Here is a 25467-nt window from a genome sequence, read left to right as displayed (position 1 = left end):
GGATTACCATCTCATACCTTATACAAAAATCAACTCAAGATGGCTGAACGACCTAAATATAAGAGCCAAGACCATAAAGACTTTAGAAAATAATGTAGGGAAGCATCTACAGGATCTTGTATTAGGAAATGGCTTCATGAACTTCATACCCAAAGCATGAGCAGCAAAAGAACAAATAGATAAATGAGACTTCCTCAAAATTAAAGCCTTTTGTACCTCAAAGGAATTTATCAAGAAAGTGAAGAGAGAGCCTACTCAATGGGAGAAAATATTTGGTAAACATATATCTGAGAGGAGACATATCTTGCATATATAAAGAACTCCTATATTTCAAAAATAAAAAGACAAACAACCCATTTGAGAAATGGGCAAGAGATTTGCACAGATGCTTCTCCAAAGAAGAAATACAAATGGCTTAAAAGCACATGAAAAAATGCTCAAAATCACTAGCAATTAGGGAAATGTAAATCAAAACTACAATAAGATACCATCTTACTCCCATAAGACTGGCAGCTATCAAAAAAACAGAAGACTACAAGTGCTGGAGAGGATGTGGAGGGATGGAAACACTCATCCACTGCTGGTGGGAATGCAGAAGGATCCAGCCATTCTTGAGGACAATTTGGTGGTTTCTCAAAAAGTTGGGCATAGATTTACCATATGGCCCAGCAATTCCACTGCTGAGTATATACCTAGAGGAACTGAAAATAAGGACACCAACTGATATATGCACACCAGTGTTCACAGCAGCACTATTTACTATTGGCAAAAGTTGGAATCAACCTAAATGCCCATCAACAGATGAATGGATAAATAAAATATAGTATATACATACAATGGAATACTACTCAGCTATAAGAAGTAATACAGTACAAATGCACATGATAACATGGATGAATCTTGAATACTATATTTTGAGTGAAGCAAGCCAGGCATTTAAGGACAAATACTACATGACCTCTCTGATATGAAACAAGCAAACCAAGCTTTCTCAGAGAACTAGGGACTGGAAGATAGGCTTAAAGGAACTTTGGGGAGGGGGAGATGAAGGTTGTGTGCTGATACCTACATGGGGAAGTCTATGAGCAGCTGGAGGTAAGTATTTGTATAGGGAAGAGATAAGATGGGGGCATAAGGATACCATTGGGTGGAACTTTGTGGGCCTGAGGGGGGCTAGGGTTGGGCAGATGGCCCAAGGATTTGGGGGGAGGGCCAGGGGAAACAGTTGAATATGGGAGAATCTCAGGTATATGGTTGAAACTATAAGGTTGAGAAAACTCTTTAGAAAATATAAGGAAGGATTACATGTTTAAAGTGCTGGGGGTGGGCACAGGGGCATGCTTCTAGGGAGTGCGAGTGCTCAGTTTGTCATAGTGTGTTAAATCATTGGGTGGAGACCATAGAATGAGTGTGAAGGTGTACCTACATCCTGGGTACACCTGATGTTCTCAAATGGAGAAAATTGTGTCCCTCGAGAGAATCGGTGGCTCCCAATGGGTTAGGGCAGTCTAGTATGTCAAGCCCTCATTATTGTTGCAAGTATCCGTAAATCTGGTCCCTCAAGTAGTGAAGACTGATTGTCACTGTGGGCCCTGAGGGGAGGGGGAGAGAGGTAAAGAATAGGTGGAAGCAGGGCATTTAGGGGGGCAATGGAAGTGCTCCACAAGATCATGTAACAATGGATATAGGACATGTTAACATACACCAAAAATGTACACTAGTATATAAGCTAAAATGTAAATCATAATGTAAAACATCAGGAAACTAAAAATTGAGAAAATTGTACAGTCTAACATATAAACTGTAATGTAAACCAAAATGAAAAAAAAAAAGAGAACTACCGTATGACCCAGAAATCCCACTTCCAAAAGAATTGAAAGCAGGGACTTGGACACATATTTGCACACCAATGTTCATAGAAGCATTATTCATAATTGCCTTAAGGTGAACACAAACCAAGTGTTTTTCAACAGTGAGTAGATAGGGGAATGGAAGTAGCTCAGTGGTTGAGTGCCTGCTTCCCCTATACAAGGTCCTGTGTTCAATCTCTGGTACCTCCTTAAAAAACAGACAAAAAAAAACCAGTTGAATAGAGAACAAACTGTGGAATATAGATATAATGGGATGTTGTTCAGTCATAAAAGTAAAGAAGGTGTGAAACATGTGACAATATGAATGGAACTTGAAGATGTCATATTGAGTGAAATAAGCCAGCTACAAAAGAACAAATATTTTATGATCTCACTGATAGGAAATAAATGCAATAAGCAAATCATAGAGTCATAAACTAGAACACAGGTTACCAAGGGCCAGGGTGGAGCTGGGAATGAAGAGTTAATGCTCAATTGGTACAGAGTTTCTGTTTGTAGCAATGGAAATGTTTTGGTAACAGATGGTGGTGATGGTGGCACAACATTGTAAATGTAATTAACACCACTGAATTGTATAATAGGAAGTGGGTAAAATGAGAAACTGCAGGTTGTGTATGTTACCAGAATAAAAAAAAAAAAATACATCAAACTGCACAACACAAAGAGTGAAACCTAATGTAAACTCTGGACTATAATTAGTACTATAATTATAATAATATTTTTTCACCCTGCAGGTACACATATGTATCTATGAAGGGAGTCTTCCAATTAGAAAGGATGTATGCAATTTGTTCCTGACTCCAGCTGAAGTGACCAATGATACCACCTTGGCTCTGGAAGGCATTCGTGTCACCCTTAACTCATTAGCCAGTGTAGTTTGGAATGACAAAATTGTCTTAGATTTTCTCCTTACCATCAAGGACAACGTGTGCACAGTTACTAATAGATCCTGCAGTAGCAGGATTAATGCCTCAGGCCAAGTGGAGAGCTCAAAACAGATATTTAAAAAGTAAGCCAACTGGCTTTATAAGGTCAACACTAATAGTTTATGGAATTTGTTCAGGGTGTTTGACCCTGAGGGAGATGTTTGACATCCGTACTACAGGTTGGCCTCATTGTACTGCTTGAAGTCTTGCAAATAGCTGCCTTAATTAAATGTTATGACACAAAGAGAATGAATTTTGTCCAAGGCTCTGTCAGTCAAATTAATCAGAATGGGCAAGTAGATATCCATGGAAATATTTGCCAGAAGCTAAGATCTTGTATAAACAAAGGATAGCTACTACTGGGATGCAATTATCTACAGATTTCTTTTGACCCTGCAGGTATTGTGAGGAGAAGAAATTACAGCTTTTGTTCCGGATTATTTATGCAGGGATGTTTGTATAGTAAACAGCCTTGGAGAATAGAGATAATTTCTTTCATTTGTGCAGAGGTTAGATTTACTGTCTATTATAAAAAGGTTTTTGTTCCCTAAGTTTAGAGATCCTCAGCTGTGACCTAAATCCACAGCAGGTGCACCATCCACCTGAGCCCCTCCCTTTCAATTCCATCAAGGGGCAAGGGCAAGTGATATGAACAAGATGCTCACATTGTTTTCCATGCTGTGATTAATAAGGGTCTTTGTCTCTGACCCAGGATTCTCATGTCTTCTGCCAATATTCATGAAACTCTCTAGGCCCACTTGCTGGCTTGAAAGTATGGTAGAATTTAAGGCTCTTCACAGCTGTTGAAAAATATATTACAAGCAAGTGGTATTTCAATAATGAAAGTACATATGGCTTATCACTCAAAAATCAATCGATGAATGTGATTTTTGGCAATAGCAACCAAAAGATTGTTCAATTTTTCCTGAAACTAACAGTTACTAAAAATGAACAAAGTTGTTAAAAGCAGACATTTGAAGGCAAAGGAAAATGACCAGGTATAAGCACAAACTAAATAAGTATTTACCATTGAAGGAATTGTACTGCATTGAGTAAAAACAACACGTTTGTGGCTTTCTTGACTGGGAGTGTTAACAAGTCCCTGAGGTTCTGGAAGTGGATAAGCAGAGCCCTATCAGCTCAAGGTGGGAGGAGTCAGAGTTCAGAGCAGCAACTGGAATTCAACGGGAAATTCTAGAAATGAAAGAACCATATAGATGTTGAGACTCAAAATCAGAATAAATTTGCCCAAATCCCTGGCGGACTGCTAGACTGTTCATTGTATATGTGCAGGCAACCAGGCAAATATGGCAAGCAAAAACTAGAGAATATTCTGGAAAAGCAGAACCACTCCTGTTGAGATGTGTGAGTTTGCTACACCTTTAATGTGTGGGTTCCTCAGTCCACACAGGACATAGGAATGACAGCAACTGGAAAATTCAGGGGGAACTCTGAAAACAAGAAAACTGCAGAAAGGACAGCCCTCAAAATGTCGGTAAAGGCTGACTGCTAAACAAATTAAGCACAGGGGAACCCTCCAAAAGCCACAGAAAAGCAGCACAAAGAAGTTAGAAAAAAATTTAGCAGAAGCATGAACTGCAGCACACTGTAGGAAAGCTCAACAAAGCAGCTGAGTACGTGCTAAGTAAATGCCTAGTAGAACAACAAAAACCAACAATCTTCATAAGAAAAAATAATTTCGAGTTGCTTTCTTTTGATTAGTGTTAGCATATTTTTTTCATTCAGTTACTTTTAAATTATGTGTGTCTTTATTCTTAAAGGGTATGTCTTGTAGTTTACATTTAATTATGTGTTACTGTTTTTTTATTATAGAATCTTTCCATCTTTATCTGTTAATTGGTATGTTTCGGCAATTTACATTTAATTTTTTTATTGATATGATTAAGTTTAAATCTACCATCTTGCTATTTGTTTCTGATTTGTCCACCTGTCCTTTATTCCTTTTTTTTTCTCCCCCTACCCCATTCTTTTGTATTATTTTTTTCTTTGCTGGCTCACTTTTATAGATGTACATAATATTATGCTAGTTCTTGCTATAGGGTTTAAAGTGAACATCTTTAATTTAATCACAGTCTTCCTTCAAGTGATATTATATTAGTTTACATATAGTGCAAGAATCTCAAAACAATATACTTTTATTTCTTACCTTTCAGCTTTGTGTTATGGTCATATATTTTAGTTTACATTTTCTGCTCTGCACTTCTTTTCGGCATTATACTGGCTGCCATAACCATTACAATACATCAGATAAAAGAAATAAAATGCATAAAGATCTTAAAGGTAGAAATGAAATTATTCTTCATTTTACAGATAATATGACTGTTTAGTTGGATGTCCAAAGTGGCTGACAAATTATTAATCAAACTAATGCATGGATGTAGAATATTTCAGTTAATATAAAACACATTTATACTAGTATGAAAATTAATAAAACACCTAGGAATAAATATAGCAAAAGGAATCCAAGCCCTTTACCTTGAAAATGAACAAATGTGGCTGAGATAAATTAAAAAATACCTTCCTGGATTGGATGACTAAATATTGCTGAGATGGTAATTTTACCCTAGTTGATCTGTGGATTCAACACAACCTCAATAAAACTGTAACACTTTTTTTCAAAAAAAGAAGTCAATAAGTAAATTATAAAATTTATATGGAAATGCTTAGACTATTGAGAGCAATGAAGAAGGAGAAGGAGGAGGAGGAGGAAAAGAAGGAGGAAAAAGAGGAGGAAGAGAAGGGGGAGGGGGGAAGGAGAGAAGGAGAGGGAAGGTGAGAAGAAGGAGGAGGAAGAACATGAAGAAACTCTAGGGCTTTCCCTATCTGATTTCAAGATTTACTATAAAGCTACAGTAATTCAAGACAATTTTGAATTGGCAAGACCAACTGTGACATATTCATTCAATGGGATACTATTCAACAATAAAAAGAAATGACTACTGACATATGCAAAAATACGGATACACTCCAAAAGCATTATTCTGAGTAAAAGAAGCCAAGCAAAACAAGAATATATTGTTTGATTCCATGTATATAAAGTTCTAGAAAATGCAAACTAATCTACAGTAACAGAAAGCAGGTGAATGATTACCTGGAATTGGTAGTTGAGAGCGGGATAGCTTATAAAGAGGCAGAAGGGAACTTTCTAGTATAATTGAAATGCTCAACATTTTGATTGAGGTGATGGTTTTATGGATGGTTACAGATGTCAAATTGTACAATTTGAATATATGAAGTTTATTGTACTTTATATCTCAATAAAATTATAAAAATGACAAATCAATTTTGATTTGAATAATCTTATGAGTGTTTTCCATAATATATTAAATTTTAAAATAAAAAATTTGAACATTTAATAAAAATTTTCAATAGTTATTATTTTGGTGTTTTCTACTTTTTCTCCTAAAATTATTATATTTTCCATAAGTGTTAGCAGATTTAAGTTGCTCTGATTTGGGAACACGACCGTTTTTTACTTTTTTAAATATCCTCTGATATACATTTAAATCAGTAGTTCTCAACCTAGGGTGGTTTATCCCTTTAGTCTCCCTTCTTCCTCAGGGAATATTTGGTGATATCTGGAGACAATTTTGGTTGTCACAGTGGGAAGGTGCTACTCACATCTAATGGGCAGATGCTTCCAAATGTCCTACAATGTGCAGCTCATGCCAGCATATAAAGAATCATTCAACCCAAATGTCAGTAGGGCCAGGGTTGAGAAACCCCAATGCAAATGGCACATTATTCATATTTTTCTAATGTTGAGTAGTAAAAAATAAACCAAGAAAGAAAAAAGTCCACTTTACATGCAGAAGTATTCAAATACATAATATGTTAGTTTTATTTTTTTAGTGACAGAACAAAGTGAAAGTGTATAATTTAAGTTACTTTCGCAAGTTCACACATTTAGTGTAATTCAACACTGTGGAACATTTTAAAATAAAGAGCCTTTTGCATTCCAAATAATAGATTTAGAGTAACACCTAAAGAGACCTAGAAGAACTTCTGAAAATGCTTCCAATTAGGAGTCACGTTGCTATAAGTAGATGATACTTGATTATATTTCGCAGTAATTTAGATGCTGATGTCTAAAATATCTAAAACAAAGGAAATCTTAGTGTCAAATACATTGAGAGTATAACCACCTGATTAAGGGACATCAGGGCCAGCCTGATGGCTGATGTAAAGATCATTATGGGAAGCGGCAGCAGAGGGGCACTGAAGGGCTAATCATGAACTCTGATCTCCTCAGTAATACCACAGACTTTCTGATTAAAGATTCAGACTCTACTGGGAGAAAGACTTTGAGCAGTGGGACAGCTCAGACTTTGTATTTAAAAGAAAAAAGGGGGGAAATTTTTAAAGCATTAAAAATGTAGTAAAATAACTGAAGGGCAAAACAAAAACAAAACAAAACACTTTCCTAACACCTCTCTCAACACGTATCACTGACACCCTATTGTTTTGCTCCAAGTTTCTCAGCAAATCTTTTCAAGGGCAGAACAAAGCAAGCCTAAGAAAATTATGCCATAATAAATAGAGTAAGAATTTTCAACACATTATGCAATTTTGTGATTTTTTTCCTATTATTTTAAAATTTATACTATTAACATGAAAAGAATAAAATTTCACAGGATCAACTTTAAAAAGGTTTTTCTGAAAACTTATTGGTTAAATGTAGGCATATTTCTCATAGAAAATTTTTTTTAAAATTTATTTTAACAACTAGCAAGACCTGCAGCAGAGTAAAGAGCTCCTAGACTCAGCTCCTGCTACAGGGCAGTTAGTAAACACCCAGACCTCTCTGGAGCTAGCTGAAGCACCTGTTTGGGGGCTCCAGGAGGCTAGAAGTGCATCCTGCCACATCCTTGAAGGAATGGAAGGAGGAGAATGCCCATCTGAGAGAAGACTCGTAAGTAGAGCGCTCCATGCCCCAGAAACCAGTGCCCGTCCTCCATTGGAGGCACAAACCACCTTGGGAGCTGTTCTGTGGCTGGAATTAAAAACTCCACTTCCCAAATTGGGGGAGGAAGAGACAGCTGGGCACCAACTTCAGCTACTGATGAGTAAATTCAGTGCACTACAGTATAATTCTGAGAACAGCTTAAGTTTGGGCCTGTCCAAGTCAGAAAGAGGCCAGTAGTTGTAATTTTAACTCTCTCCCTACCATGAGGGGAAGCAAATGGATTGAAAATCCCAGTGCTGGTAGGAACCAGCCTCTTACCATCCATCCAGATCTGATTGCAGCTCTAGCCTAAGTCCCAGCCCCACCTCTGGCAGGGAGGAAGCTGGGGGGACCTGCACCAGCCTCTCTGGGAAATTACCAGCCAAGCCACGGAGACTGGTGATCATTCTACTCTGGTGGCACATCCGTCCCACGAGCTAGTCTGTGGCTGGAATTGGAAGCTCCATTTCACAAAAACAGGGCAGGAAGAGACTGTTGGCCACTGATTTCAGCTACTGATTAATAAACTTGGCAGGCTAAAGTACAACCCTAAGAACAGCTAAATTTTGAACTTGTCCAAGTCAGAAAGCTGCCATTTTGACTCTGCCCCCAGCATGAGGGGAAGCCAGACTGAATGAAAGTCACAGTGATGGTATCTTTCACCCAGATCAGCCTGCAGTTCCAGTGTAAGCGTTAGCCCCACTTCTGGCAGGGGGGGAGGCTGGCAGACCCTGCACCAGCCTATCCAGGTAACTGCAGGTACATTCGGCTGGCACAGACTGAATAATCAGAAGTCTACTTCTACTGGGGCAACTGTGGTCATTTTGGACACACATGGCATTGTTGCCCACACCTCCAGCTCCATTCCTGCCCCAGGAAGGGAAGAAAGGGGCGTAAAGCTTCATCAGTCTCTCTGGGCAACTACAGTCTAGGCCTTCACCACTTGGATTATTACACACAACTGTGGCTCTTTCCCTACCCATGGCAAAGGACAAAGGAGGAGAAAGCTTCATTGGTTCCCTGGAAATGAGGGCAGCCTGAAACTTCACAGCTTGCAGCAACAACTAAATCCTTGGCTCCTACTATACAATCAGCAAGGAGAAAGGGCTAGAGAGAAACTGCACCAGAATAAATACATCTAGTAAGCCAAATGTCAAGACACTGACAAAAAATTACAACCCACACCAAGAAACAGGAAGATATGGCCCAGTTAAAGGAACAAGATAAGCCTCCAGATGACATAAAGGAGTTGAGACAATTAATTATAGATGTTCAAACAAATCTCCTTAATAAATTCAATGAGATGGCTAATGAGATTAAGGATATTAAGATGACATTGGATGAGCACAAAGAAGAATCTGAAAGCATACATAGAAAAATAGTAGATCTTACAGAAACGAAAGGTGCAATCAATGAAATAAAAAATACACTGGCATCATATAATAGCAGATTTGAGGAGGCAGTAAAAAGGATTGGTGAGCTTGAAGAAATGAGCTTGAAGAAATGGCCTCTGAAAGTGAACATACAAAAGAACGCATGAAGGAAAGAATGGAAAAAAATTGAACAAGTTCTCAGGGAACTACAGGACAGCAAGTGACATGCAAACAAATGGATCAAGGGCATCTTGAAAAGAGAAGGGAAAAGGGGCAGAAGGAATATCTGAAGAAATAATGGTAGAAAATTTCCCAACCCTATCGAAGGACATGGATATCCATGTCCAAGAAGCACAACATATTCCTATCCAAATAAACCCAAATAGACCAACTCCAAGGAACATACTAATCAGAATGTCAAATGCCAAAGACAAAGAGAAAACTCTGAGAGTAGCAAGAGAAAAGCAATGCATAACATATAAGGGATACCCAATAAGATTAAGTGCCAATTTCTCATCAGAAGCAATGGATGCAAGAAGGCAGTGATATGATATGTTTAAGATACAGCAAGGGAAAAACTTCCAGCCAAGAATCTTATACCTGGCAAGATTGTCTTTCAAAAATGAGGATGAGTTTAGAATATTCACATTAAGTAAAAACTGAGAGAGTTTTAACCAAGAAACTGGCTTTGCAAGAATTACTATACTGTGTGCTACAGCCTGAAGAGAAAACAAACAGGAGAGAGAGGCTTGGAAGAGAGTCTGGAAATGAAGATTGCATCAGTAAAAGTAACTAAAAGTTTCAAAGGAATGGTGAAATAAAGTATGACAGATAAAACCCAAATATTAGGAATAAATTTAACCAACAATGTAAAACACTGGTTTTCAGAAACCTACAACTCATTGTTAAAAGAAATAAAAAAGACCTAAATAATTGGGAGAACATTCCAAGCTTACAATTGGAAGACTAAATATCATTAAACGTCAATTCTTCTCAAATTGGTATACAGATTCAGTGCACTCTTGATACAAAAATTCCACTGGTATTTTAAAAATAAGTGGAAAGCATGATTATCCAATTTATTTTGAAGGGTAAGTGGTTGAATAGCCAGAAACATAGTAAAAAGGAAAAGTGAAGTTGGAGGTCTCTCCCTTCCAGACTTTAAATCATGTTACCTAGCTACAGTGGTATAAAACAGTATGGTTCACACATAAAGACAGACATATAGACCAATGGAACCTAACTTATGGTTCAGAAATGGGCCCTCACATCTTGGGTCAAGAGATTTTTGACAAGCCTGTCAAACCTACATAGTTCGGGCAGATCAGTCCATTCAATGAATGGTGCTGGGAGAACTGGATATCCATGGCCAAAAGAAGGAAAAAGTACCCCTATCTCATACCTTATACAAAAATTAACTCAAAATGAATCAAAAACCTAAATATAAAAGCAAGAACCATAAAGCTTCTAGAAGAAATTGTAGGAAAATATCTTCAAGACCTGGTGGTAGGTGGCAGATTCTTAAAGGAGATGAGAGAAGAACAGAGATGGTCTGCTGATGTTTAATATATGTAGAAATTTTAATTAACTTTACTGTAAAAGTGGAAAAGTGTAGAGCTGATTGTAATGCATTATAGTGAGTAATAGCTGGTTTATAAATGGAATGTGGCTGAAAAGGGTCATCTAGGGATGTAAGTACCAATTGACAGAAAGCTAGAGAATACTCTAGCAACTGAATAACACAGTAAGCCCAGAGGTGGATGAGGATTGTGGTTGATGGCACAGATGCAGGAGTGTCCTTTGTGAGCTATAGCAGATATACATCACAATTGCAGGAAGATGGGAGATGGGGAGAAGCGTGGGAAAAATACAACTGGAATGACCTGTGGGCTGTGGTTAACAGTAAGAATGTAATATTCATGCATGTATTCCAAAGACTTACTGTGCTGATGAAGTGGAGTGTGGAGGAAGTGTGCCAGATATATCCTGTGGGCCGGGTGGTGGTTTGATGATATTGCCTCACAATCTGCACTGGGTGTTGATGGAGGTGTGTCGTATGGGAATTCTGCACATGAGCATGATTGTTTTGCAAGTTTACAACTTCTGTAATAAAAATATATTTTAAAAAATAACAGGGTGGATTTGGGAAAAATACACCAAATGTAAGATATGTGCTATAGACAGTGGTAAGACTTTGATGATGTTCTTTCATAATTTCTAACAAATGTCTCCTAACTACACAAGGAATTGGTGGTGGGTTGATGTATGGGACCCCTGTATGATATTACACGTTTGCTTTATAAGTTCACAGCTTTTACTATACACTTATTATTTATGTATGTTCATGTATAAATGATATAAAAATAATAATAGTAATAATAGGGTGGGTTGGGGGAAAATTATACCAAGTGTAAGATACTTGGATTAATAGTAATATTTTGAGGATGTTCTTTAATCATTAGTTAAAAATGTTTAACAACAATGCAAGGTATTTGTGGTAGGGTGAGGTATGAGAGCCCTGTATGATGCTATGTGTGTTTGTTTTATAAGTTCACGAATATTACTATACACTTATTATTTATGTAGGTTTATGTATGAGTGATATACTTCAATAAAGGAAAAAAAAAATGTTTTAAAAGACAACCTGAACCTTCAAAATTTACAATTTCCTCTATTTAGCTCTGTTACTTTAAATGAGTAAAACATTTGTCTTCTCATTACTTTTAAAAATTAATCTGGGATAGTCAGTTAAAGGAATGCCATCGCTTCAACTCTGTTGATGTATTCTAAACCCACTTTAAAGTTTAGACATAAACATAGTAGCACAAGACTAATTTAAGATTAGATATGGGATATCTTTCTAAGTGTTGTTTTAGTTTGCCCAGTGGGAAAAGAGAAACAGGGAAGCTTAATCCCGTTAATTAGCTTTTGGCAAACATAGCTACAAACAGTTTAAAAATCCTATCTCACTCTAGTGTATAGAGGTTTAATAAAATGTGCTGATAGCTGTAAGCTGCCCTGACTCTTCTAATTTTAATCATTCCACCAACTCATTATTGCTGTGGCTTCTAGTCTGCAAAACAGAGCACAGAGGGAAGCTGAGGTGGGGGTGATTTTTAAAGTTTAACTTAAAATGTTTCGTAAAGTGGCTAATACATCATAATAGTCTAAATACCTTAAATAAATTCATGGTTCCAACATATTGTGGAATCTGAAGAGAATATATGAATAAAATTTCCAAAGCCCTCTCTGAGTCATAGGACCCTGAGGGGTCAAGTAATGCTTAATCAGGAAAGAAAACTAACCCGCCAGACAATTTGGCAAGTAGTGCTTAAATTGAACCTAGATCCTTACAATCAACCACAAAGAACATTGCACCTTGGTATTTTTAACCTAGAGGAATAGCTGGCAAAAACAAAAACAAAACACACCACAATGACAAAAATACAAAAAGAGACAAGCCTAAGAATATATGGTAGTTGTGAAAAGAACTTCAGGAAGTACATTTCTCATAGGCCCTGTCTGTGTGCCATGATTATTTTTAGGCACCAAAGGAAAAAAAAGATTTTACTATGAGGGTTTGGATTAACATCCTTAAAGGGAAAGTGCATATACACGTTGTATATATAATTACTGTACCCCAGGTAGTGCTTCAGTCTTCTTTTCGCTTCCTTGTCTCCTCCTTAATTAATTGTTTCCCAATTTGTTTTGGTCCCTTTGATTCTACTAACATTTATTGAGCATTTACTATGTGCTAGGGACTGTGCTAAGCACTTAAAGAATATTATTTCCTTTAATTCCGCAACAATACTATGTAAAGGTACTATTAATGTAGCTATTAAATAGTTGTGAAAAACTCAGTTTAAAAAGGTAAATAATTACTCCATTGTTCAGCTAGTGGCAGAGCTAGAACTTACACCCAGCTCTATTTCCAGAGCCCAAATTCTGCCTGCTCCATCACTTTGCATCACACCTTCCCTTTTCTAGACAATGTCTTCCTTTTGCATGAATAAAACCAGTGTCCCAAAGGGTTCTTACATGTATTTATGATTTTCCACATTGAACTTCATCTTTGATCTAAGTTTCTTTGATAGCAAAATCAACTTTTGAGAAGAAAGTAGATAATTGAATTTTGTACAGTTATGTAGCAAAGCATGATAGAAATGGTAACACTACTTTTGTTATAAACATGACAAATTACTTTCACGTTGCTTAAATTGCTTAAACCATTTTAATTTCCAAAATGGTGCTTTGTATTGTAACATCAAGGGGAAGCCCAAGTTATCTCAGGCATATTCTACACTCAGTTTTCTCCAAGAGAACCATCACTCCTGAAACCAATGCAGACACTAGCTGAAAAGGAAAAGGAGTATTATTCTGGGCTCAGCACCCTGAACATCTGTTGAATTCAGGGGAAATACCATTATTAGGATCTGATACTGCTACCATAATTATCAAGGAGGACGCCAGAGGACTAAGATTTAGAAGCAGATGTGTTGATGTCTGGGAGAAATAGTTTTGGTGCAGTACACATTTCTTACATGGCAGATATTATGCAGCTTGTCCCTGTCTTTGGAGAGCTCACCATCTACTGGAATTTATAAATAAATCAGCATAGTGTTCCTCTTTGAATATATTTGTATATATTTAATTATCTTTTGCAGTCATATATTTGCATATATAATTGCATCGGAGTAGCATAATATATTCAGCTGTTGATTTCCTCTCCTTGCCTTTCTCTAACTCAAAATCACATGGTAACTACCCTAACCCTAACTCTATATTCAGATAGACTTTCCTGTAGAAAGGAATCCTAACTATGGAAGGCGCTAGTCATTCTGTTCCAATATTTTATCTCTGCACTTCATTAATGGTTAAAGTATCTTAAGATTCAGATAACCAAAGAAACCTGTGATGTAACCAGGAAATACTATCTCAGCACATTGTCTGCAAATGTCTGCTGTTAAGTCAGTTCTTAAAAGTATGCTATAATTGAGAAATAAAAGTTAAAAGATAAATTCTGTTATTCACTTCTGTATCACCAAAGATTTCAATACTGTATGAAGTGGCGGCATACAAAGATCCTCTATAACGTGAAATAGTTTAAGTAACAGGCAAATAATCTGAAATAGTTGAGGGAGAAGGAGCGATTGTCAGAAGGATAAAATCGGTCATGTACTTGAAGGAAGGGTGAGTTTACAACTGGAGCTCAGGAACCATGGGAACAGAGCACCTAATAACCACAATAAATTCTTACTTCATCTGTCATACTGACTTTATTCTTTCCTACTTCAGAGCATCTGACGTTCACAGACCATGAATTCCTCAGTCTCACGTCCACGAGTCCTTCTGTCACAGAAGGGTCGACTCCCTCCACTAATCCCAAGGATGGACTGAGACTCGCCAGCTGAGCTCACATGCCCACCTCTCCGTGAACTGACAGTGGCATGAGATCCCGTAGTCTCTGCTCTTAGCCACCTTCCAACGTCCTGGGTGAGTGCAGCAGCAACAAGCAGTCTACCGCTTACCGTGTACGACGCTTTAACTAATGTGTGACGGCAATGAATCTAATCTCACAACTTCCTTATAAGGTGGGCATTATTAATATAATCCTCATTTTATGTATGAGAAAACTGAATCACAATGGAGTTTAAGTTGATTTGCTTCAAATCACATAACTTCTCAGGGGTAGACAGTAGAATTTCAAAACCCAGCAATCTCCGAGCTTCGTTCCCAAAGTGGGGTAGGACTTTCGAGGTCCTTAGAACACTGTAATCTGCCACTATCCCACAGCGGCACGTGGTGGGGCAGGGTTTTCCCTAGTTCACCGTTTTACTGAGGGCTGCCTTCTGCGGACCTGGCTTTATCAGTGCACTTAATCAGATTTCCAGCCGTGTTAGCCACTAGGTTTTGTCTCTTGTTCTGTGTGTTTTTGCCCCATTAAATCTAGAACCTCCAGGCCTCAAGGAATAGGTAGATAGATGCCCATAGACACTCACTGGCTATAGAGCATATTGCTTTTATGGGTCATGCTTTTTTGATCTCTGTGTATTTCTCTCCTTTTCTTCCAACTCAGGCATGCATTTGAAGTGGTCTTAGGATATGTTATTCAGCATAAAAGTTGATCTTTACTGGCAGGAATCCCCAAAATATATAGTTGGTCAAAGTAACTAAATTTGTATATATATATATAAGATAAAAATTCTCTTAATGTGTCCATATGTTGGTAAAGAAGTATGAATACCAATATCAAGTCCTGAGTGAAGGGAGGAACTCTGAGAGGCTTTGAAGTTATTTGTTTTCCAAACCAAGTGACCTGGAATACCAGCTATCACACGCATTGCAGGGCTTTCTGTACGCAAGTTTTCAAACTCCCCCGTTCTAATAATGCTGAGCCTTTGAAGGGGATGCAACCTCAGATAAAAGAGAACTAAGAATAACCCCATTTTGCCACAGAGAATTTTCAGGAAAATGCCTGCATCATCAGATTTCTCCTGAGCAGAGGGGAAAACGTATTCCCTTGAGATCAGGTAAAGCCAACCCCGTCTTCTCCTGGGGCTGCAGAAGGAATTCACACTACCTAAGAGGCGCACCCACAAACCAAAGCTGTACATTTCACTTAGAAGTCCTGGACTCTACCTGAGAGAAGCAAAGCAAATCTGACCCCCAAAAAATCCCAATGTCACTGGATTTTGTCTAGGTTCTTGGTTATGCTACAGAAATTAATTTCAAGAGCATGCCAGGTGACTTAGGCTGGTAATTTATTCAGGTAGGGAGGGATGAGAAATGGGAGAAAATAACAGAGCAGGGGTCCCGGATAGAGAGGAAGGGGGTGAAAGGGATAAAAAGGGCTGATTTACAGACTACAATTCCCCATTATAGGTTGTAAATCCCCAGGTTTACTTGCATGGCCACATGGCAAAGGAAAAATGGCGAGAGCGGCAGGCAGAGGGCAGGAGCATGTCCAGAGGCAAGAGAGCAGGCCTCCAGCGCACTCAGGCCTCAAGGTTTGCTTTATAAACCATTAATTATTCCACCCTTTTGCTAATGGCAGAGGAGGGGTCCAGCTGTTTGCCGTTTTGATTGATTACCCCACCTATCCATCCCCCAGTGAGGACCCGGTGATAAAGTACTTGGGGAATATCCAGAGCTTTTCCTCGCTTCCGGAGGAAGTCCTTGTTCTGGAGAGCAGAAGCCTGGGGGTGGGGTCTCCAGCAGCCATCCTGGGGGTTCCTGATGTCCACGTGGACTCTCTGCCAGGTTCCAGATCTGTCTATTGATTCCCTATCTTACTAGCCTGCTTCACCAAGCTTTAAAGTATTTCCACATATGAAGTTTCAAGGCAAATTGAGATCTTCATAGTAAAAGGAAACATAAAGAAAAACAAGTCACCATCAACAGGGCCAGAAGAAATTTAAAACAAAATCTGACCTGCGAGACATCAGTCATGAGAACTGAAAGCATGAGGAAGGTGGAAGGAGCTTTAAAATTATGTATTCAAAAAAAGGAGCTTGGGGAGAGAATGAAAAGAATTCTTAGAAATAAAAGAAAGCAGCACTTAAAGTTTAGAATTTTAAAAATTGGCTTAGAATAGACTTAAGGAGAAAAATATTAAGACAAAAGTAAAAACTGAAGAATATACCCAGAATTCAGCCCGGAACAATATAATGATAGAAAGTTTGACAGAAAGACTAAAGATATACAAAAGTTAAAAGATTCAGAGTTCAGAAGGAGAGGAGGGAGAAAATAGAGCAGGGTTATTACCTAAGGTACAGTGGCCAAGACCTTCCCAAACTTGAAAGGTATTTTAAACAACTTGGCTTTCCCTGGGAATCAGTTTCCAATATCATTTATTTAGATTTTTGTATGTAGACCATATTGTTTTTTTCATTTTTTATACATTTTTAAAAATTTATTGAAATATATCACTCATACATAAACATACATAAACAATAAGTGTATAATAGTTGTGAACTTACAAAACAAACATATAAACATCAAACAAACATATACAACATCTCACCCTAACACCAATAACTTGCACCGGTTTTAAACTTTTTTAACTAATGCTTAAAGAGCATTGAAAAAATATTACTACTAAACAATGTAGTTTTCCCCTAACCAATCCGATTAGTATTATCTTTTTTTAATACTGTATCAATAGAAATACCACGGACAAAGCCAAGAAAACCAATGATGCCAGATAGTGAATTTCTATAGCACTGTCTTTGAACTTCCCAGCAGGAAAAACATGCTGAGTGCAGATGCCATGCAGTGCAATGTTATTATCTTTATATCATTTATATATGAACATACATAAACAATTAAGTGTATAGTAAAAGTTGTGAACTTGCAAAGCAAACATGCACAACATCATACAGGGGTCCCATACATCAACCCTCCACCAACACCTTGTGCGGCGGCTTGCTCGGTCGGTAGAGGTGGGGTCTGGCTGCGGACGAGGGGTCGGTCCAGCTCTGGACGAGGGGTCGGTCCCGCTTGGGACGAGGGGTCAGTCCCACTTGGGACGAGGGGTCGGTCCGGCAGCAGACGAGGGATCGGTCTCACAAGGGGTTGCGCAGTTCGGCTGACGGGGTCGCCCGGCGAAGACGGCAACGAGGGAGTCGCCCGGAGAAGCAGGCGATGAACTGGGGACAAGGGAGGCCAGGCCCTTGTCGGGGGCTCTCAGGACTGGAGGGCGCACGGCAGAAGAACTACCGCGGAGACAAGGTAAACACGCAAGTCCACTTTATTGAGGGAGAGGCAACAGTTTTATAGGGGCTGGGGAAGGCTGATTGGTCGAAGCCACGCCCTGTTCTGATTGGTTGCCGGAGAAAGGTCAGTGGGCGGTACTGGACAGGGGAGGGGCGGTGATTAGGGATTGGCTGTTGCTGTTGCTGGGGGAAGGGGCAGGGTTTAGGGATTGGTGGCTGCTGTTGCTGGGGTGGAGGGCAGACTTGAGTTTCCCGCCCACGCCTGGCTGTTGCTGCTGTTGGGGGGAGGGAAAAGGGCAGACTGGATTTTTCCGCCCACGCCTGGCTGTTGCTGCTGTCGGGGGAGGGGAAAAGGGCAGACTGGAATTTTCCGCCCTGCGCCTGCGCAGGGAGAAAGAAGAAGAAGGGTGCCGCCCCACAGGCATCGTGTGGCGCCATCCAGGAGGAGGGGCGGCCGCGGAAGCATGGCTGCCGAGAAGGGGAAACCCGAGGGCACTCTGCGCCCATGCCGAGCTCCCTTCAGGGGTGGCGGTGAGTCCGACCAGCCACCCTATTATGGGGGCAGTGGCTTGGCCTGCCGCGGCCGCTCCCCCGCCAGGCCAGCAAGCCACACTTCAGCCCGAGGGGTGACCGCAACCTTGCATTGTCATGAGAAGTTTGTTACAAACTATGAAAGAACACTGTCAAACTCTTACTACTAATCATAGTACTTACCTTACATTTGTTGTGTTTTTCCCCCAATCCACCCTATTATTATTTCTAAATATATATTTTTTTATGACAGAAGTTGTAAACTTATAAAACAATCATGCATATGTGCAGAATTCCCGAACAACAGCCCTCCATCAACACATCACAATGTGGTGTGTCATTTGCTACAGATAAAATAATATTATTTGATTGTTACCATGTCCAAGGTGTACATTTGGCTCACATTTTCCATACTGCCTCAGCATCAACACAGTACATCTTTTGCATAGATGCAAGAATACTATAATATTACTACTAACCGCAGTCCATAGGTCACTCCAGCTGTATTTTCCCATCCTTCTCCACATTCCCATCACCTTGCAGTAGTGATATATATTTGTTCTAGCTAACAAAGGACACTCTTGCATCTGTACCATCAACCAAAATTCTCACTCACCTCTTGGTTTACTGTGCTATCCACTTCCTAGATTATTCTCTAGCAATCTGTCAATTGGCACTTACATAACTTAACTACCATTTTCAGTTACATCCCCATTTATAAACTAGCTGTTTCTCACTGTGTGTTACCATCCACTCTATACATTTCCACATTTTACAGTAAAGCTACTTAAAACTTCTACATACATTAAACATCAGTAGTCCATTCAGTCCTTCTCTTGTCTCCTTTAAGAATCCACCACCTACCACCAGGTCTTGAAGATATTTTCCAATAATTTCTTCTAGAAGTTTTATGTTTCTTGTTTTTACTTTTTTTTTTTTTTATCCATTTTGAGTTAATTTTTGGAAAAGGTGTGAGATAGGGGTCCTCTTTCCTTTTTTCAGCTATGGATGTCCAATTTTTCAGCACCATTTGTTGAATGGTTTGTTGTGCCCAAGGTGTGTGAGTTTGACAGGCTAGTCAAAAATCACTTGACCATATCTGTGAGGGTCTGTTTCTGAACCATAAATTTGGTTCCACTGGTCTATTGTGTCTGTCTTTAGGCCAGTGCCATGTTGTTTTTACCACTATAGGTAAGTATTATGATTTAAAGTCTGGAGATGAGAGTTCATTTTTCCTTTTCATGATGTTTCTGGCTATTCAGGACTCCTTACCCTTCCAAATCAATTTAATGATCGTGTTTTCAATGTTTTCTTTAATGCTGGTGTTATTTTTATCGGGATTGCATTAAATCTGTATATCAATTTGAGTAGAATTCACATCTTGATGATATTTAGTCTCCCAATCCATGAGCATGGAATGTTCTTCCAGTTATTTAGGGGGTTAGGGTTTTTTGATTTGTTTTGACATTGAGTTTCAGTTTTCTGAATACAAGTGCTTTACATCATTGGTTAAGTTTCTGACTATTTGAGTTTTATCTGTCATATTTTATTTTCATCACTCTTTTGACATTTTCAGTTACTTTTATTGATACAATCTTCATTTCTAGACTCTCTTCCAGGCCCCTCTCTCCTGTCTTTTCTTTTCCGGCTCTAGCACACCCTTCAGTATTTCCTGAAAATCTCTTCTTAGAAATTCTCTCAGTTTCTGTTTATCTGTGAATATTCTAATTTTGCCCGCATTTTTGAAAGACAATCTTGCTGGTTATAAAATTCTTGGCTGGAAGTTTTTCTCTTGTAGTATCTTAAATATATCAGACCACTGTCTTCTTGCCTCCATGGTTTCTGGTGAGATATCAGCACTTAATCTTATTAGATATCCCTTACATGTTATGCATTGCTTTTCTCTTGTTGCTCTCAGAATTCTCTCTTTGTCTTTGGCCTTTGACATTCTGATGAGTATGTGTCTTGGAGTTGGTCTTTTTGGATTTTTTTGAATGGGAGTATGTTGTGCTTCTGGGACAGGGGTATCTATGTACTTCAGTAGGGTTGGGAAATTTTCTACTATTATTTCTTTAAATATTCCTTCTGCCCCTTTTCCCTTCTCTTCTCCTGCTGGACACCCATGACACATATGTTTGCATGTCTTTTGCTATCTTTTAGTTCCCTGAGACCTTGTTCAATTTTTTCCATTCTTTTCTTCATCTGTTCTTTTGTATGTTCACTTTCAGAAGCCATTTCTTCAAGCTCACCAATCCTTTCTTCTGCCTCCTCAAATCTGCTATTATATGATTCCAATGATTTTTAATTTCATTTATTGCCCCTTTCATTCCCATAAGATCTGGTATTTTCCTATGCATGCTTTCAAATTCTTCTTTGTGCTCATCCAGTGTCTTCTTAATATCCTTAATCTCTTTAGCCATCTCATTGAATTTATTAAGGAGATTCATTTGAACATCTATAATTAGTTGTCTCAACTCCTTCATGTCATCTGGAGGCTTGTCTTGTTACTTTAACTGGGCCATAGCTTCCTGTTTCTTGGTGTGGATTGCAATTTTTTGATGGTGTCTTTGCATCCAGCTTACCAGAGTATTTATTCTGGGTGCAGTTTTTCTCTTTAGTTTAGGGCTTCCTATCCTTTCTCCCTTGCTGGTTGTGTAATAGGAGCCAAGCATGCAGTTGATGCTGTAAGCTGTGGACGCTCAAACTGTCCTCATTGCTCCAGGGACCAAAGAAGCTTCTTCCAACTTGCTCCTTTGCCAGGGGTAGGGACAGAGTCACAGCTACATGCAATAATCCAAGTGCAGGCCTAGACTGTAGCTGCCCAGAGAGACTGATGAAGCTTCCTATCCCTTTCTCCCCTGCCTGGAGCAGGGATGGAGCGGCAGGTGTGAACAGCAATCTATGCAGTGCAGGTCCAAGATGATCACAGTTGCCCTGGTAGACTTCTGATTTTCAGTCTATTCCAGTCAAAGTTACCTGCAGTTACCTGAATAGGCTGGTGCAGGGCTCCTCAGCCTCCTTCCCACCAGAGTCGGGGCTGAAGTCAAGGCGGGCTACAGGCTGATCTGCGTGAAAGAAACTGGTTCCTGCTGACACTGAGAGTTTCAATCAGCCCGGCTTCCCCTCAGGCTGGGGGTGGAGTCAGAATGGCAGCTACTGGCCTCTTTCTGACTTGGGTTGGTTCATAACCCCCTGGTCCCAGGATTATCTCTTAGGCAGCTGAGTCTACCAATCAGCTGCCAAAATCGGCAGCCAACCATCTCCTCCTCCCCCATTTCTGGGTAATGGGGCCTCCAACTCCAGCCACAGAATAGTCCTTAGGGGGCCCACGCCGCCAGAGTAGGATAGTCACCAGCCTCCGCAACTTGGCCAGTAATTTCCCAGAGAGGCTGGTGCATGTCTCCGCAGCTTCCTTCCTGCTGGAGGTGGCACTGATGTCTAGGCTAGACCTGCAATTTGATCTGGATGGGAAGAAGCTGGTTTCCACCAGCACTGGGATTTTTCAGTCCACCCTACTTCCCCTCGTGCCAGGCGTAGAGTTAAGATGACGGCTCCCAGCCTCTTTCTGACTTGGACAGGCTCAAGCTTTAGCTGTTCTCAGGATTATACTGTAGTCCACTGAATTTACTCATCAGTAGCTGATATTGGTGTCTAACCTTCTCTTCCTCTGTTTTGGGGAAGTGGAACTTTCAATTCCAGCCATGGAACAGCTCCCAAGGTACCTTGTACCTCTGGTGGAGGATGGGCACCGGCCTCCATGGCATGGAGCGCTCTACTTACGAGTCTTCTCTGCAGATGGGCTGTCTCCTCCTTCCACTCCTTCAAAGACGTTGCAGGATTCTCTTCTGGACTCTTGGAGTCCCCAAACAGGTGCTTCAGCTAGCTCCAGAGAGCTCTGGATATTTGCTAACTGCCCTGTAGCAGGAGCTGACTCTTGGAGCTCCTTACTCTGCCACCATCTTATTGGTTGTCTAGATCATATTTTTAATTTAAAGATTACCCCCTTTCTATAGATATTTTGAAAATGGTAAGTACATTGGTTTTCCTGACAGAAAATTCAAGGAACACTTATTTTTCTGGTACCAAAGAATGTACGGTACTTAGGCATAATAAATGCTCTTTCTTTTTATTTCTATGTAGACTTGTACAGAAAAAAAAGACTTTGAAATTCTTAAAGGACAAGCCTTTTAACATTTGATAGAAGATCAAACCATTTCTAAAAGGACTTTATTTTATTATTAGGTAATCTTAAAATTATTTCCAACACCAGCTGTTTTATTTGTATAAACAAATGGACAATGCCATTTCACAATTACAACTGAACAAAATGCTTTCCTTTGCTCAATATAATCTCAATGCATCATGTTGTATGGTTACTGAATAGCTACAGTCTGAAAGGGCTTGAGTGGAAGCACAAATGGAGAGGTCATCCTAAGGGAAAATCTCCATGAGCTTCTTAAATGATGTATTTCTATTTCCATAGCCAAGAATTATTAACACAAGATGATGTGAGGTGAGCAACAATTTTTAGGAACAGCTTAAATTTAAAATGTTTTAGTTCAAAGCTGTAGGGTCTTAATTTTTTAGGCACCCTGTAGAAAGCCAGTTCCTGTTGCAAAAGGATAAGATACTAGAAATCTACTTGGCTGATAGAAACATTCAAAGTTATCTTTTTTGCCATTTTACATACTTCTAGACCACTTGGGTTGTCTACCATGCATAAGGACTAATTTTCAATTAAAAGTAGCTAATGAAATTCTTTATATTGGCATGTTTCTCCATACATAGAAAGAAGTGTTCATGCAGGTTTCTCTGGAGAGCGGGATCCTGGGGGCCAGTGGCACGGAGAAAGGGCTTTCCTTTAATTCCTTAGGTGAGTCTGTGATGTTGGCCGCATGCCTGCTGTAAGAAAGAATAGGGGAAATTAATGTATTGGTTCCCGTAAAGAAGGCTCCTTTCATCCTGCCTTCTCCAGTAGAGAATGCCTGGAGTGAATTTAGGAGGGTTTATGCAGATAAGGTTTATATCCTAAGGCCCAGGAGATCTGGGCTGCCACTAGGCAGTGACTCCAAGAAGAATTTAAAAGGGAAGAAAAAACTGACTTAAGCTTGCTCTGTTATTGGGGAAACAGAATCCCCAGACCTAGGCCTCTGGAGGAGGAGACAGGGAACTGAAAAGTTAAGATCTGGTTTTGTCTGCAGTGTGACTCATTAGTCACTCTTGGGAATCGACATGCCCAGTGGGGAGAGGCCTGTTCTCTAGAACATGAAGACCGTTTGACATGTCTTGGCTCCTCTTTCTTTGGCTTTCTAATGGATCATTGGCCACATCACAGGACTGTGGAGGAAAGAGTCCTGAACTGAGTCAGGGCCAGACCCCAGCTGAGTTCTGTCCTTCACCCATGGTGTGAGCCTGGGAAAGGCCCTCACCTTCTCCCCAGGGTCTTCCCAGATGGCATAAAGGGATGTCAACCCCTGCGACTTCAACTGGAGAAGAAAAAAAGAAGGAAGAACAAAGGATGCTGCATTGTGATGATGATGATGGTGGTGGTAAGATGGTGATGGCTAATATTTATCATGCCCAACCCATTCATTAGCTCATCTACTTTAAGAAAACAAAACAAAACAGCTTTATTTCAAATTCCCAAAAATGAAAGAACAGAAAAAGACAACTCAACAAGTTTTGGAAACATTACTCCCCCAAATTCACTTTCAGGCACTTTTATCTCATCTAATTCCAACTGCTAATGCAATTGTTCCCTTAGTGTTCAGAAAGATACTCAGATGAACATAGATCTGTTAAATGACATAGTCGAGTTCCCCTCAGTAATGTAAAAAAATGAAGAGAAAGAAAATGCTTAATCGTATTCATAGCTTACAAAACCAAACCCTGTATTTTTTTTCCAGTTTATTTAGAGACTCATTTATTTGTTAAACTCTTCCGCATATGATCAGTAATTCCAGAGAATAATTACTTGGGAACTTGTTAGAAATGTAGATGCTCAAACTACACCCTAGCTCAACTGAACCAGAATCTGCATTTTAACAAGATCCTCAGGTGATTCTACACACACTAAAATATGAGAAGCATTGCATTTTAATGTCTCAGATGGTCTTTAGTTATTTTCCACAGCTGTCTTATTCCTGGAGAATATAATGTCCCCTAAGGCAGAGATTTGTTCTTGGCTTGTTGTTTGTCTCCTGGCAAGGCGTTAAAATATTTTTGATACCTTTGTCATTTATTTTCAGTGTTTAAAAGAATATTTAACAGTATTGAGGCCCTCAACAAGTACTAGTTGATTTGTGGGCAAGGTTATTTTCTTAACCTCTCATTATCTAGAACAAACAACATATCCTCATCCCTGAACAGGACAGCCCTTTGACAAAAACGGAGCCACCAATACAAACTTACTTGATTGTATGGATTCTGGAAAATCATGATTAATCGTAATGGATAGAAAAAATCCTCAAAATTTTCTTTGGAAAACGTAAATAAATTTGAGTTCAAAACTTACAAGACATAAATAAATTTTAAAAAAAGCTAACTTCAGGAGAACAGCACAGTATATGCACTCATTAAATACTCATTGAATGGATAAAAGTATCAATCACATTTTTACTGAGTATGTGTGTCTATAACATCAAGAAACTAGTTAAAATTTAGGAAAAATGGATTTATTGATAAGACATTTTTATGCCTCATGATTTCCTGCCTAAATGCCCTCAGTCTTTTCCAACAAAACACAGGAATTTAGTTTTGTTAAGAAAGCAGAACTGATGTGACTGTTTTCCTTTCATTTCAAGGTTATATCTGCAGCATAGTAGTTTTGTAGATGGTACTTATTTGTCCAGTGCATAAAAACCCATGAAGAAATCATGGCTAAAGTCATATGCTTCTGCAGTTATGGATTTGCTGGAAAGCATGCTGATTTCAGGAACCAAGAATGAGAAGTAACTAAGCAGCCATTTCCAGCATACAGAAAGCTGTGGACTGAGCCTTCTTTAACAGACTCTTCTCCAACTCTATCTCCGCTTGGCATCCCCTGGTCTTACTCAAACCCTCTTTTCTTGAGATGATTGGATAAGA

At 39.3% G+C, this 25467-nt stretch overlaps 1 pseudogene; it reads right to left on the bottom strand.

The window, feature by feature from the left end:
- Positions 1-17286: 17286 nt before the first annotated feature.
- On the bottom strand, positions 17287-17415 carry LOC111765704 (small nucleolar RNA SNORA8; annotated as a pseudogene).
- Between the last annotated feature and the right edge of the window lie 8052 nt (positions 17416-25467).

Source organism: Dasypus novemcinctus, chromosome 1 (genome assembly GCF_030445035.2).
Source record: "Dasypus novemcinctus isolate mDasNov1 chromosome 1, mDasNov1.1.hap2, whole genome shotgun sequence".
NCBI lineage: Eukaryota > Metazoa > Chordata > Mammalia > Cingulata > Dasypodidae > Dasypus > Dasypus novemcinctus.
This window is presented reverse-complemented; position numbering and strand designations above follow the sequence as displayed.